The sequence below is a fragment of the Narcine bancroftii genome, chromosome 5, assembly GCF_036971445.1.
Source record: "Narcine bancroftii isolate sNarBan1 chromosome 5, sNarBan1.hap1, whole genome shotgun sequence".
NCBI classification, from domain to species: Eukaryota; Metazoa; Chordata; class Chondrichthyes; order Torpediniformes; family Narcinidae; genus Narcine; species Narcine bancroftii.
The window spans coordinates 73,550,751-73,567,714 of record NC_091473.1 but is presented as its reverse complement, the minus strand read 5'-3'; the positions used below and the strand labels follow the sequence as shown (position 1 = coordinate 73,567,714).

The window sequence follows — 16,964 nt, the reverse complement described above, 5'->3', positions numbered from 1 at the left end:
AAAATGTTTGATAAGCTCTTACCTCTCTGAGATAATTTTTTCTGGCAAATGCTCAAAAGAATCAAGTTTGATCTAATTGCCTTTTGTGACAGATAATCTGAACTATTGAGAAAGGATTGATTATGCTTAACTGTTGCAGACCTGAAAGGTAAGTCTAAATTCATTGTAAATTCTTAAAATTATACATTTAGAAATACAGCACTGTACAGGCCATCTCAGCCCATGAGTCCATGCTGTCCAATTTACACCCCATTAACTATGTTTCAAATTTGTTTTTGGGGAATCCGATCTTCCTGAATTTGGATATTAAAGGCTGTCTGTATCTCATCAAGGCCCAATACAATTGTATTAAGATTTCTTTACTCTTGAATTCAAGATCTCTTGCAATAAAGACTAACATGCCACCTGTTCTCTTAATTCCTTGGTATGTCTAGATGGTTAAATTTGCTTATTTGTCATATTTACCTCGTACAATGAGATGACTTCTTCTGTGAGCAGACTAATTAGTAATGTCCAATAATCATATAGCTGTGTAAAGAGAACAATTTACAGCATATTGGATTGCAATAAAAAGAAAGATCAACTAATACCAATCAAGGACTGCATGATAGCTCTATTGTGGGGATCATTCAGCAGTTTGACGATTATGGGGGAGAAGTGACTTTAAGCCTGTTGGCGTGTGATTTCACACTCATAGGCCTATTCTCCAAAGAGACAATGGAGAAGAGAGGATATCCGGAGTGCAGTGGGTCTTTCAGTATGTTGGCCGCCTTTCTGAGGCAGAAGGAGATGTCAAAGAAGCTCATGAAGGGGGAGAAAAGTTTGCCTTGTATTTGGAGCTGTATTCACCACCTTCTATAGCTTCTTCTGCTTTTGCATGCTATGATGCAAGTAGTCATTTGATGGTGCATCTGTAGATATTATTGAGGGATCTGGGGACATGCTGAACTTCCTTCATCTTCTAAGAAAGAAGAGGTGTTGGTGTGGTTTGATGACATTCATGTCAATGTTGTTGGCCCAAGTCAGGTCACTGGAGATATTTATTCTTAAGAACCTAAAGCTACCCACTTTTTTGACTTCAGTGCTAAATATATGGATAATAACGTTGGCCTTCTGCAATATAAGTTCATGTTCACCTAAGTCTCTCTGAACATTAATAATACCCAATTTTGCACCACTTAACAAACACTCCACTCTTCCATTACGTACACCAAGGTGAATTACCTCAGTGTTTTTCATATTATATTCTATTTGCATTGTTCTTCCCCATTTACTAAGCTTTTGAAGATCTCTTTGAAGCCTCTTTTACATTCCTTTCCTTATTCACAATCTCACCTGATATATTTTTATCCAACTCAGCATCATGACATCAGGTCCTCTCAGCAAATTATTGCTGTGGATTACATAGAAATAGAACTACCAAATCCTTCTGGTACTCCACTCATCGCAGCTTGCCAGCCTGAGGATGATCTATTTGTTCCAACTTTTTTGATTTCTGTCTATGACCAAATCTCAATCTGTGACACTATATTCTCCACAATTCAATCTACTCAAACTTTCACTCCCATATAACTTGGTGCCGGCTCTGCTTAATTCCATTATTACTTACGAGGTAAAAACACAAGAAATTCCCCTCCACCAACTGTCTAAACTTGTCCTCACCTTCAATAACTTCTACTTTGGCTCATCCCACTTTTTTCAAGTCAAAGAGGTAATCATGGGGACCTACACGGCCAAACTATGCCCAGCTTTTTGTTGGTTATGTGGAGCAACACATGCTACAAGCCTAGAGAGGTAAGATCCTCAACTGTTCCTCCATTTCATTGACGATTACATTGGTGATACCTCATGTACCCATGATGACCTCATCAACTTTATCCATTTTGCTGCTAACTTTTACTATGTGCTATAGCCTTGTCCATCCACTCCATCATGAGCCACCTCGAGAAGGCTGCTTCATATGCCAGGTTGCTGTTCATTGACTTCAGCTCGGCATTTAATACATTCATACCTCAGAGGTGGGTCCCCTTGCTAGAACTCAACATCGCTCTATGTAACAAGATTCTGGACTTCTTAATGGAAACACCACAGTTTGTCTGTGTTGGCAGCAGAACATTTGAGCACCATCACGCTGAGTACTGGCACACCTCAGGTCTGTGTGCTCAGCCCCCTCCTGTTCACACTACTGATCCACGACTGCAATTCCAGATCCAGCTGCAACAGAATCATCAAATTTGCTGATGACATGACAGCAGTTGGCCTCATTAGCATCAATGAGGAACTGGAATAAAGAGAAGAGATGGAATATCTCATGAAATGGTGCAAAAATAACAACCTAAGTCTCAACAAGATAAAGGAGATGATTGTGAACTTCAGGAGGACTAGGGATGACCATCCTTCACTACACATTAATAGCTCAGTGATGGAGAGAATAGAGAGTACTACGTTCACTTAAGTCGTGATCTAACCTGGATTCGTAGCATAACCTCACTTGTCAGGAAGGCACAACAGCGATTGCACTTCTTTTGAAGGATAAAGCAGGCAATACCACCAACCACCATTCTGTCAGATTTCTACAGGAGCTCGACTGAGAGTGTCCTGGCTGGCTACATCACATTCAGTTGCTGTAGAACAACAGATTAGAGGTTAATGCACATGACCAAGGATCACTGGGTTCTCTCTCCCACCCCTCCCATCAATGTGATTTATCAGGATCATTGTTGAAAAAGAACTTGCAAAATCAGGGAAAACACCTACCACCCCGCCCGCAGCATCCATCTTCCAGCTACTCCTGTCGGGTAAAAAATACAGAAGCATTAGAGCCAGAACCACCAGGCTAAGGAATAGTTTCTTCTCATGGACAGTGAGACTGCTGAATGACTGCGAAAACATCTCTCCATGACTACTATTAATTAATATAAATATTTTTTCTCCATCTGTGTTATGTCTGTACATGTGTTTGTACAGAGAACTGGAGAATGTTGGATCTAATGGGACAATAAGATGATAAATGATCTTGAACAACACCCTCTATTTACACCATTGCTACTAAAGTGGCACCTTGTCGTCACTCCCCACTCTGTTGTTTGAGGGCTTTCCCTCAGTTTCAGCCCCTCAATGCACAATGACAGAAGGATTACAGACTGTGGTCTTTCCCCACAGAACCCCCACATGAGCTGTGCCAAAGCTCAGTGCATCCCTCAGCATGTACTCCGACATGCCAGTCAGCAGGATTCCCTCACCAACATCTCTGTGTGCTGAAAGACCAGCAAATTTAGGGTAGACTAAAAGGGCAGTTCCAGATGTATGTCTCTGAGTGTATCCTCTGGAACAGCATGTAAATCAGAGAACCCTCTGCAGCCCCTTACACTCAAAGAGCTGACACTAAAATAAGGAGAAGCCTTTTAATATGTACTTCATTTTGACAATTCACACTGGTGAATGTTCACAAAGTCTCTTTGCTTGAAATCAACTTAATTACAGCAGCGCGGTTAATACAGCAGTTAGTGCGACACTCCTACAGTTCAAATCCATCACTGTCTTTAAGGAGTTTGTATGTTTTTGTCCTGTCTGCGTGGGTTTCCTCCAGGAGATCCAATTTCCTCCCAACCTTCAAGATGTGCGGTTAATTGGGGTATTTGGGGGGCACAGGCTTGTGGGCCAGAAGGGCCTGTTACAGTGCTGTATGTATAAATTAAATTAAACTCAAGCACATTGTTGCCAGATATCCTTAGCCTAATTGGTCAGGAGATACTCAAAATGCATAGTAACCCAATGACAGTGGGTTTAAAGACCATAGACAGATGTGTAGAACCTGGTAACCCTAATGCTAATGCAACAACCTATCTCTGCCCTCTCTATCACCACCCCCCTCCACCTAATCTGCTACAACAATCTTCACCTCCACCTTTTCCCCAAAACAACATGAATTTAAAACACAGGCTAATGATTCTGGAAAACTACAAAAAAATTACGTTTTGTTTTGCTGAGAGAAGGGAAACAAAACAAGGTCAGAATAAAATGATGAAGGATGTCTGCTTGCGTCACAGTTGGGCATGATCAATATTATTCTAAATATCAAAATAAGATAAATCGCGAACCTTCACCTGGATTGGATGCCATATAATTTCTAATTTATGCAGTCAAAATCAACAGAATTGAATCAAAGCAGAATTCCACTCTTGGTTTATGAAAGGTGAACGGATTTTCTGAGCAATGTTGAGAGCATTCTAAATTGCTTTCGACTTTTGCAATATCTAAACTTAGAACACTTGATGTTGTTCTATTTCTCCTGAAAAAAAACATGTTTGGTTCCCTAATAATATCATCAATCACTTTGATAAATATAAAAATACACTGAGAGCAACAGTGCCATTTCCAAATACCGGACATGCGCGTAAACAAAGCTAGTCAAAGAAATCCTTTTGGTAATAATTAGGTTTTAAACTTCATGGTCCAGTAAATGTAAAGATCTTTGATTCTTGTTAAAGAATTGATTGCATCTTAAAGGGAAACAAGAGAGACTGCAGATGTTGGATTGCCTCCTTGCTAGTTTATGAATTTGGAATTCTGGAGTTCTTCCAGGTGTAGAAACTGATTCCCTGACCAGGATTAGTCAACATTTTCCTCTAACCATTATCACATTGCTGTTCCTAGGGCCATGCTGTGTGGAAATAAACCTGTTGCTTTTCTTTTCACTATATCTGTGTCCTTAAACACATTTAATTTGTTGTGTTACAAAACAGACTTGCTGACTAACTTCTTTTCTCTTTACATTTTTTTATTTTACTTTCTGTTGTTTCTTTTATTCAGATTTCCTTTTTACATCGAAGGAAGCCATTCATCCCACCAAATGTAAAATGTCTCACAAAACAATCCCATTCCCCCAATAATCCTGAATCAAAACTTATTGTCATGAACATCATGAAATTCAGTGTTTTACAACAGCATCACAGGGCAAACATTCATATCGTAACCATCTTGCAACATTACTATAAAAAAATTTAAATACTAGTGCACGAAAAGTAATGCAGTGTCTTTGGTTTATTAATTATTCAGGAATCTGATAGCAGCAGGGAAGAAGCTCTGCTTGTGACAGTGAGGGCTCATCTTTAGGCTCCTGCACCTTTTCCCCAATGGTAGCAGAGTGCAAAGGGCATGGCCTGGGTGGTGGAGATCTTTGAGGATAGAGGCTGCCTTTTTTAAGACATTGCCTCATATAGGTGTCCTCGTTGGAATGAAGTCTGGTGCCTGTGATGGTGCAGGCTGAATTAACAACCCTCTGGAGTTTATTCTTGTCCTGAAAGTTGGCGCCTCCATTCCAGGCAAAGATGCAACCAGCCAGAATGCTCTCCACGGTACATGTGTAGAAGTTTACAAGAGTCTTCAGTGACATACTGAATCACCTTCTTTGTGATCGCATCAACAAGGAGGCTCTGGTACCTATCATCTGAGATGTTGACACCCAGGAATTTGAAGTTCTTGACTCTCTCCACTACTGAGCCCTTGATGAGGACTGAGTCATGTTCCCGGACTTCCTCCTGAAGTCCACAATTTCACTGTAACCTATTCTTCTTGCATTTCCATTAATATTTCCACCCACTTACACCAGGGACTATTCACAGTGGTACAGCAACCTCCTTTGAAGAAGACCGCAGAGCCCACCTCACTGACAAAAGGCAAAGGAGGAAAAACCCAACACCCAACCCCAACCAACCAATTTTCCCCTGCAGCCGCTGCAACCGTGTCTGCCTGTCCCGCATCGGACTTGTCAGCCACAAACGAGCCTGCAGCTGACGTGGACTTTTACCCCCTCCATAAATCTTCGTCCGCGAAGCCAAGCCAAAGAAAGAACATTAACTTACCAATCAGCATATCTTTTGGATATGGGAGGAAACTTGAGAACCAGAGGAAACTTATCCAGTCACAGAAAGTGACCAAACTTTGCACAGACAGCCCCGGAGATCAGGACTGAATCTGGGATACTGGAGCTAAGAAACAGTGTCTGCTTCTATGTTTTGATGCTCTTTCTCTTAATCCTTTCTTTCATTTCTTTTTTTCTTCCTTTACCATGTCATTTCTGGCATGAGAGTCAGCAATCAGAGGACATAAATTTAAAATAAATCACAAATGTATTCACTGTGTTACTGTGATATATGTCATGTATCAGATATATAACATTATATAATAATGACATTCAAAAGATTAGATAAGTGAGGATTGTAACACATTAGATCCTAAGGTAGCATGACAGTGTAAATGTTGAGGTGTTTCCATTGCTGGGCAAATCTTGAATGAGGTACAATAAATCTCAAATATAAAAAACAAGGGGGCAGTCACTTGAAATTGAGGTGCGTGCAGAAGGAGGTGATTTTCTGGAATTTTCTACTCCAATGGGTGGTGTGGGGGTATTTAAAGAAGATGTCGATTTTTTTTTTGAAAGATCAGGAAATGGAACATAACAGAAAAATGCTCAGAAGATGAGTTGGGATCTGAGATTGATCAGACATAATCATATTGAATGGTAGGGTGGGCTTGTGGAGAGGCAGATAAATAACCTAACCCTTTTCCTATGACCATCAGTTAATTTGGAAAGGAAAGCATTGGTAAGCCTCTTGAGATAGAATGTGAGGTGAATAATTCTTCGAGAGACTGAGCATAGCACCATGGACCAAAGAGCATCTTTTCCATGGCAAAATCTTGTGAGTAGGCCATCCTTCCCCTTGGTGATAATGATCCTAACCTCGCCTTCTGTGCTCACTTGGGAAAACCTGGAATTCATTGTACACTTTGTAGCAAACAATGATAAGTTTCACCACAACCAAGTGATTGATGAACAAATCTTTTCTATTTTAGCACATGAGAATTTATCAAACAAAGCCCATGGGCAGATGAAACATTGTTATGCAGTGTACCATTCCATTCTGGAACAGTTTTGCATGACAATGTTAATATCAGAAGTGTAAAATCCAAAGTGTTCCTTTTATCAGACATGCCACAGATAATAGGTATTTGGATAGATAATGTGGACATTTTCATTTGCTCTGTGAACAGCTCAAAAAATAGTCATACATTAATGTTTGAAAAGGAAAAAGTGTGTATCATGGTTAATGTGGTTTATGGTGTGAAAAAAAAACAAAAAAAAACAAATTGTTGGTAAATGGCTAATCTCTGCAGGCTTAGATTAAACAATGGTAAAACAAATTCGAGCCATCCTCAGCATTTCAATTATTATCTATGGCCAAAGTGGGTTGCTGGACCCCTATTTATGTATTCATCTATTTTTTTTTTCTTCACGAGACTCAATAACCTTGCAACGATAACATCCTGTTGAAATGCCACTGAACAGAAAGATGTCACAGCTTACTAAACAATAATTAATGTTGTTAAGAGTGATCTGCTAATAAAAGACAACCGGCTGAGCAAGATTGGCATTTGTGGTGGGGATGTTGAGGGAGGGAAGAGTTGTCAACATTTTGTGTCCAAACTCTCGTTATCAGCCGTGAAAGATTTGTGTGTGTTAAGTGAATAATTTTCCATGACTAGTCAATCTTTTACACTGAGCTGGACAAAATTTAGATTATTTCTCCTTTCCAGAAGTTTTCAAATTCAGTTCTGTAATCTGATTGTCAAGATTTCATGCTAACTGCAAAATCTTGTATTTGTTCATGTTGTTTGTTTTTGGAATATTTTATTTATATTTTTTAAAAACTCAAATACAGGACATCTACAACATGGGTAAGGGAATTAGCACTGGAATAGTCCATGACTCTTATTCCTTTCAAGTAGCTTCTTAGCTCCAGGACTCTTTCTACACATACTAATCCGTTTAGGGGCAGACGCACATCAAGGCACTATTGAACATTCGAACACCACACCCAAATGAACAGGAACAAAGAAGAAAATGGAAAAGAAATTAACTAATAAATAAGGTTGGCGGATTCACCACATCTCAGCATGGCGCCCAGGCTGTCACTTTTCCTTGGCTGTTCTCGATTATGGCATGATGGAACAACTCCCTAGTTCCCCCCAATGGAAGGGTAGATAGGTGGTGTATGGGGTAGAGACACCGTATAACTGTGCTTCAATGTAATTTAAATATGGTCGCCAAATTTTAAGGAATGCACTATAGTTTTTTTTCTCAGATTATAGGTAATTTTCTCAGGGGAACACAGGTCTGCATTTCCGTTTTCCAACAAGCAATGTCTAGATGGGAGTTGGATTTTAAGGTAACTGCTATGCATTTCCTCGCCTCTGCCAATGCAATCGTTATGAATTGTATTTGAAATTGGGTCAGCTTCATCGTGAGTCTTATATCCAGTATATTCCCCAGCAGGAACAATTCTGGGTCCTCTGGGAACTCTTTACCTATAATTCTTCCCAGGACTTGTACCAAGGGCCTCACCTTGGTACATGTCCAGTCAAATGTATAAGGATTCCCATTATTATACCGCACCTAAAACATTGGTCAGAAATTTCTGGCTTGGCTTTGTTCATTTTCTGCAACATCAAATATATCTGGTGATGGAAATTGCACTGTACCAGCCTAAATCTTGCATTTATAAGTGCTGTCATGCTGATCCAACAAAGGTTTGACCAGCACTGCTCATTAACTGTTATTCTTAAATCAGACTCCCATCTTTGCCTGAATTTATAGAGGCCTGGTTTTGAACTTTCTGTTTGGAACAGGAAATGCATTGTCAAAATAAATTTTTAAGTATTCCACTTTTGAATCAGGGCCTCTATGTCACTGAATATCGGTAAGATCATCAATGGACCTAATTTGTCCCACATGAAATATCTTATTTGAAGGTAGCAGAGGAATGTCTTATTTGATAATGTCCAATAGTGCATTTATTCCTAAATTGTTCAAATGACGTTAGTTGCACCTACTCATAACAGTCCTTGATACACCTGATCCCCTTCCAGCACCAGCTGTCCAGGATCTTGTTATCTACTGTCAATATGATTAACCTATTCGGAGTTAGGGACATTTTTGGCGACAGTCCCATTTTTATTCCTATACACTGGATAATTTTACTCCAAATAATAATGACATGTTTTAATATGGCGCTGTCTTTTTATTTTGCCAGATAACAATTTAGTAATCCATTTATAAATAAAATCCCTGCTACCTTCTCACCCACCATGTGCAGACCAATTTGAGCCCAGGAAGGTACACCTTTCTCCTCAAATAGAGAGGCAAAATACCTCGACTCTGCTGCCCAATAGTATTTTTTAAAGTCTGGTCATTTTAAACAAGTCTGACTGTAGTCCCATGTTAACTTCTCCATGGAAACCCTGGCTACCTTACCATTCCTAAGACATCTTCTTATATGTGAATGTACATTTTGAAATAATCCTTGTGACAATGCCATAGGCAGAGTCCAGAAGAAGTATTGACGTCTTGGCTACACATTCATTTTACACAATCGATCATGTCTACCAGTGTGATAGGCAAGGCCATCCATCTATTCAAGTCTTTCTCAATCTTTCTAAGCAAGGGGGTGCAATTCAACTTATATAAAATATCCAAGTTGTTTTATACTCTAACTCCTAGGTATTTTGATCCTATCTTGTTGCCACTTCAGTTGACTATTTTGTTGGTACTGTCTGTAATCCCCTTTCATTCATGGCATTATGTCAGTTTTATCCCAATTGATCTTGTGTCCAGAAACCTCCCCATAATCTTCCAGAATAGAGTATAGTTTAGACAGCAAGTTGGGTGGGTCTATCAGATATACCAACATGTAATTTGCATATAAATTGATTTTATGCTCTTCCTGATCCACCCTAAATCCCTTAATGTCTGGATCCTGCTGAATAGCCTCAGCCAATGGTTCAATAGCTAAAATGAATAGACCTGATTAAAAAGGACACCCCTGCCTACTAGATCTAAATATGGGAAAGCTGGAGAAATTTGTCCATCGGTCACAACTTTAGCCTTGCGTCCTTATCCAACTTATAAAAGTTGGACCCAGGTTCAATTTTTCTAGCATTTTGAATAAAAAGTCCCATTCTAACTTGTCAAATGTTTTCTCTGCATCTAGGGATATTGCTATACATTTGTCATCCCTTGACTGTGCCAGATGTATTATACTCAGTAGCCTACTGATTTTGTCTGAGGCTTGCCTCTTTTGGTCCATAGTCATTAGTTTCAGCAAATATTTTGTCAATCTATTTGCCAGGGCTTTGGCAAGTATCTTATAGTCTATGTTCAATAGTGAAATTGGTGGGGGGTGTGGCGTGATGCCATAGGGAGAAGACATGGAAAATACCTCCCCTTGAAAGAACTTTTTAAAACCCATATAAAAGTTTGAAAGTTACCTTAAAAACTGTTGATTGTATTGCTGAAGTATCCTACTAGCAACTATGAGAAAAATTAAGACTCAAACCGTGAAAAAAAAACAGCCATTAAACAATTGACTACAATGGAGGAATCTTGGCCTACCTTACCAATACAGCCTGCCGACTCAATTTCTCTTCAACCTCGATTGCAACACCAATCCAGCGGTAAGGTGTATACAACACCAGCGGTGACTTTGCATGCGGTCACGCAAGAGGATGCCGGTGCCAACGTCGATCAACTCCTGAGCAGGAAAATCAATTGCGCATTTGCAAAACTTTGTCCATGCGTACGTCACCCTATCTCCCTCGGCCGAGTGATTCTGGGCTGGTAGGGGAAGATATCTGAACCCGTAGTTGTGCTGAAGTGGCCTTTTTACCAACAGAGGAAGAAGAGGACATCATTGGAGTGGAGGAGGAAGAAGAACAATATCAAATGGAAGAAGAAGCAGTAATATTTCAGGGTAAGCCTATGGTGAGGCAGACTTCGAAGTTTAAGCCTAGCCCTCACCAGTCAGATTCGTCTTCAACTGCTGATCTGGCTTTGCAAATAAGTCGAGGATTTTCAATTATGAAAGATCAATTTTGCTGAAATGAAAGGGGAAATAGCTTCAATTAAAATGGATGTGGCAAAATGTTTGAAAGCTGTGGATAATGTTCAGGACAAATTTAAGAAGATTGAAGTATTTATTGACTGTAAAGATGATGTTGATCATTTCAAAGAGAAAGTGGGACAGATGGAATTTTCATTTACAGGTTGGGAAATTCAGAAGACTGATTTGTTGAAGAAAACTGATGCTCTGGAGAACCAGTCGGAGGAATAATGTTAAGATAGTTTGTCTTCCTGAAGATGTTGAAGGTCCGGACCTAGTCCAATTTTTTCAAACGTGGATTCCCGAGGTTTTGGGAATAATGCATTTTCTGAATGGTCTGGAGTTCGACAGGGCTCATCGAGCAATATGAAGGAAGCCGCTTCTTGGTCAAGCGCCACGTTCTATTTTGATCCATTGTTTGCGTTATCAGGACAGAGAATTGATTTTGAGACTTGCGGTAAAGAATGCAAGAAATAATCAGGGTCAATTGCTTGTTAAGAATAACAGGGTAATTTTAATGCTGATTTAAGTCAACCGGTAATTAAACATTGTAAAGAATTTAATTCAGCTAAAGATGTCCCATGGAAGAAGAGCTATAAATTTGCCTCTCGTTTCCCTGCTGTACTTAATTTTTTTATGGAGACTATCAGTCTCAAATTTTTGCTGATGATGCTGAAGCTCTTGTTTTTGTTCATTCTCTACTCGGGGGTCAAAATTCAGACAAGTTTCCTTAGCAGCTTTTTGTTATTCAGAAAGGGAAGAATGGTAAACAAGAGGTGGAATCTCAGCAGTTCATTGATATTGGCATTGATGATGATCAAGTTAACTGAGATTTGGAAGAGGCATTTGATACTAGAGATGATTTTCAGTGTTAATTTTGATTGTTCTGTTCGGTGGTGGGGGGGGGGTGGTTTCAACTGCTGACCCTTCCAAAGTTGTCAGCCACCTTATGGCATTTGTCACTCCCATGTAATTGAGGGAGGAACATAGGAACATAGAAAGTAGGAACAGGGGTAGGCCAAAAATGGCCCATCGAGCCTGCTCCGCCATTCAATACGATCATGGTTGATCTAATTTATGACCTAACTCCACCTACCTGCCTTCTCCCCATATCCCCTAATTCCTCTATCATGGAAAAATGTATCTAACCGAATTTTAAATATCTTTAATGAAGCAGCCTCAACCACTTCCCTGGTTAGAGAATTACAAACATTCACTACTCTCTGGGAAAAACTATTTTTCCTCATCTCTGTCCTAAATCTACTCCCCCGAATCTTGAGACTGTGTTCTCTCATTTTAGTTTCCCCGGCCAGCTCAAAAAATTTTCCTACATCTATCCTATCCATACCCTTCATAATCCTATATGTTTCTATAAGATCTCCATTGGAGATCGGATTTGGATTACTTATGATGGATACGGCCTCCAATTTAAAAATGGAGAAAATTAGGGTTAGGGTTAGGGTTAAGGGTTAAGGGTTAGGGTTAGGGTAATACTATTGAGTATTTTTTTTATGTTGGAATTTCTTATGGGGATTCCTTTTGACTTCTTTTTTTACTTGGAGGAGATCTTTAGCTTTTTTTTAATTGATGCCATGGGGAGGTGCTTCACCATTTCTGGTAGGACAGTTATAGAGATATTTTAAGGCTAATTTAAATTTTGCTACTTTTAATGTTAATAGGCTAAATAACCCGATCAAGATAAAGAGAGTATTGGCGTATTTTAAAAATTTGAAGATTGATGGGCCTTTTTGCAGGAGACCCATTTGACCGACAAAAGCATTAAAAATTAAAAAGAGATTGGGTTGGACAGGTTATAGCATCTTCTTATAACTCTAAAGCAAGGGAGTTGCTACTTTGATTAACAAGAAGATATCTTTTAAATTGGAGTCAGTTTTTGAAGTGGATAGTAGACTTTTGATTGTTAATTGAACAATTTTTTTCTGAATGTTTGACCTTAATGAATGTTTATGTCCTGAATATTGATGTTGAACAATTTATAGTGGACTCTTTTTTTTCAAATTTAAGTCAAGTTCATAAGAAAATTATGGTAGAAGGTGATTTTAATTGTTGTTGAGACAAATCTCCTAAATCGGTAATTAGAACTAAATTGGCTAAGCAGCTGATGGTGTTAATGAAAGACATGAATTTAGTAGATATATGGAGGAAATTAAATACAAAGGAAAAATATTTTTCATTTTATTCATTTCACCACAATTCTTATTCTAGAATAGATTTGTTTTTAGTATCAGCACAATTACAAGGTCAAGTTTTTAAGGCTGAATATAAGTCTAGGATTTTGTCTGATCATTCCTTGTTATTAATTACCTGTACTGCTTCAGAGAGAGTAGAGAATGTCTATCATTGGTGATTTAATTCTTTTTGTTGAAATATCTTGAATTTTGTAAATTCATAAGAGACCAAATCCAAATTTTTTTAAAAACAAATATAGGATCAGTTGATATTCATTTGTTTTGTGGGATGCTTTGAAGGCTTATTTACGAGGACAAATTATCAGTTATACTGTTAAAGTTAAAAAACAACAAATGTCTAAACTTAACAAATTGGAAAAAGAGATAGAGAGTTTGGAAAAAGATATACAACAAACATATACGGAAGATAAGAAAATACGGTTAGTTAATTTGAAATTACAGTATAACTCATTACAAACATGTAAATTTGATAAATTATTACAGAGAACCAAGCAGCAGTATTATGAATTGGGGGAAGAGAGCTCATAAAGTGTTAGCATGGCAGTTAAGAATAGAACAGGTTTCTAGAACAATAATTCTATTAGGCATCATTCGATGATTATGTATAAACCTCAAGAGATTAATGATGAGTTTTGTATGTTTTATGAGAAATTGTATACTTCTGACGTATCGCAAGATCAAGTTAAAATTGAAAATTTTCTATCCGATTTAACTTTACCTTCTTTGAAGGATAAAGAATTGATTGATGCACTTCGGTCTATACCGAGTGCTAAGTCTCCAGGAGATTATGGGTTTACTTCTGAATTTTATAAAGAATTTAAAGATTTATTAGTTCCCTTATTGATGGAGGTTTTAGATCAAGTGGAAAAGATTTGGTCCTTCCCTTTTGTTCCCTGAAAAAAATGTTAAGACAGTCCCTTCATTATTTCCTGTGGAAATTAACTCAATTCAGTGCATCTCACAACTTGAATTCAGAGTATGTCATGAAGCAGACTGAGGCTAGATTGGAGAAGGGAACAGCTCCCAAATTCATTTAGATGAATAAGCAAATCACAGTTAGCTAAGAAAATGTGAGGAGGAAAGTTCCAGAGACCTGGCAGGACCTGACATGAATCAGTATAGTTATCTCCTCTTAGAATCAAAATTCCCACACAGTGTAATGAAGTGGAAGGAAGCTATGATCTCTCAAGATATGATGGTGTGAACTGTACACCACTGTTTACATCCAGAAAGGAGATCATCTGAATTTTATACAAGGTCTGTGTTTCTAAACTGAGGTGTCGGACTTCAGGAAAAAAAAACAATGGTGCAGCAAGTTGTTAACATAATTGGAGGTTCATTCATTCATAACTTATATTCATTGCATGTGGACCTGTTAAGGGGCTTGTCTCTTTAGGTGTGTTGTTATTGATGTACGATGTTGGTTTAAATGAAACTATGTGAAGAGGATCAGTTAATTGACACTGAGAAATTTAATTTGTAAAATCCTCTTAACTTTTTTCTCTCTGTAAAGGAATTCCTGATATCCCAGACAGTCATGTCTGCCGACGCTACTCACCTGGAAGATGGGATATTGGATCCTGAGCACAGGCATCCTTTGATGACTTTTCTCCTGCTCCTCTGGCTCCTGGTGTTTTTGAGGCTCTGACTCGTTACTTGTTTGTCCACTTCTGGTGCCAGAAGCCAGTTTGCAACATGCAGCCACTGATGAAGAAGGATCCACCTCCATCCAACATACACTGTAGGCAACATGTGCTCACCTTTAACCTCTTCCACTGTCCTTCTTCTTTCATGATTCTCATTGTATCTCTGTTGATAGTAGTGAGAGGATGCTCTGGTTCAAGAACCTGAGAAAGAGAGGATAATTCTAGACTCCTAGAATCCATCTTACCAAGTAGTAATGTCTGTTGGAGATGAAGGAGGCATGGGCGCTTTTTTGGAAATATAGCATTCACTGTGAAGAAATCCAAAATGACCCTCTTGTTGAGGGAAATTGTAGCACGTCGAATGACCCAAAGGCTTTTATTAGCAAAAGGCTGGAGCGTATTACATCGAGGTTGACCAGTTCAGACTGACCTGGGTCTGGTTAAGAGCAGCCCTTTATGACCTGCCAGTAGGCGTGGCTACAACTCTCAGCCAATCACGACTACTATATGTAAATATATACAAATATATACATTGGTTATAGTATCCTGTACTATCACAGAGATTAAATCCTTCCTGCCCATGGAAAGGTTCAGGCTACTCTGGGGAATCTTTATCAGCATGCAATTCAGTCATTGGTTGCATGGTCTTGCTGACAAGCCCACAATGGCACTTACTCCTCAGCAAGATCATTGTCGACAAAGAAATGTCTTCACAAATACCAGGTCAGGTGACATCTCTGATGCAGCAATGAGCAGCAAATGCTGAGACATGGCTGTGGGTATCTGGAAAGTTCCTGTAGTAAGGAAGTTGATGGTCAATGTGATCCTGAAGACAACTGTCCAGGCACAAGAGCACAACTGAAGGAGTTCCTGCAACATCTCTCATATCTCCATGAGAGGCTTTGTCAAAAAGGTTTATATAGGAATTAGTAACTCTGAATGGACATGTCTTTACTACATGCTCTGATTTCCCTTGCCCACCCTGAGTGACCAGCAATACAGAGCTGCCAGTTGTGTTACTGCTGAAGTTTCTACAGCTAAATTCTGAATAATGCTTAGTCTGGCCTTTGGAAGGTGCTTGAATGGGTGGTAGTCATTTCTGAAGAACCCCACTCAGGCCTCCCAATGTTAGCAAAGTATCCCTTTAAGTAGCAAAATGAGCTACAAAATGTGACCTTAGTTTTGGTGTGATTATTCCAGAATGACATAGTGAAGAGCTAACTTAGGATGATGTGGTAGAAATAACAATTAATGGTCGAGAGTGCTAACATTTCATGGTAGTGCCTGATATGATTTTTATTTGATGTGGTGTCACCCGTTGTGTGTTACAATAGTAGCAGAGCCGTTGTCATACCCACACTCCTGTTCGGCTCCGAATCATGGGTCCTCTACCGGCACCACCTACGGCTCCTAGAACGCTTCCACCAGCGTTGTCTCCGCTCCATCCTCAACATCCATTGGAGCGCTTACATCCCTAACGTCGAAGTACTCGAGATGGCAGAGGTCGACAGCATCGAGTCCACGCTGCTGAGGATCCAGCTGCGCTGGATGGGTCACGTCTCCAGAATGGAGGACCATCGCCTTCCCAAGATCGTGTTATATGGCGAGCTCTCCACTGGCCACCGTGACAGAGGTGCACCAAAGAAAAGGTACAAGGACTGCCTAAAGAAATCTCTTGGTGCCTGCCACATTGACCACCGCCAGTGGGCTGATATCGCCTCAAACCGTGCATCTTGGCGCCTCACAGTTTGGCGGGCAGCAACCTCCTTTGAAGAAGACCGCAGAGCCTACCTCACTGACAAAAGGCAAAGGAGGAAAAACCCAACACCCATCCCCAACCCACCAATTTTCCCCTGCAACCGCTGCAATCGTGTCTGCCTGTCCCGCATCGGACTTGTCAGCCACAAACGAGTCTGCAGCTGACGTGGACTTTTTACCCCCTCCATAAATCTTCGTCCGCGAAGCCAAGCCAAAGAAAGAAAGAAAGAATGCAGGGGTATGTTAAATAAGGTAAATATGATGCAATAGAGTCATTATGCTCAATACACAGGCAAAAGTAGTAACATGAACGTGAAGGGTTTACAAGTAACACTACAAGATGTAGTTGGTAGTATGACAAATGATGCAGTGCAATTTATTCTGGATAAAATTGAAATTAGACTGAGTGTCCC

The 16,964-nt window shown here is 39.5% G+C and overlaps 1 long non-coding RNA gene across 1 annotated transcript in view; it reads right to left on the bottom strand.

Annotated features, from left to right (window-relative positions):
* Positions 1-15,188, bottom strand: part of LOC138762723 (uncharacterized) — a 41,004-nt gene extending 25,816 nt beyond the window's left edge. The window contains exons 1-5 of the long non-coding RNA XR_011357094.1: positions 14,706-15,188; positions 10,451-10,589; positions 2,758-2,791; positions 2,469-2,624; positions 466-528 (exon numbers count right to left, since the gene is read on the bottom strand). This is a non-coding gene — a long non-coding RNA (uncharacterized lncRNA). The remainder of the gene's footprint in view (positions 1-465; positions 529-2,468; positions 2,625-2,757; positions 2,792-10,450; positions 10,590-14,705) is intronic.
* Positions 15,189-16,964: the final 1,776 nt, after the last annotated feature.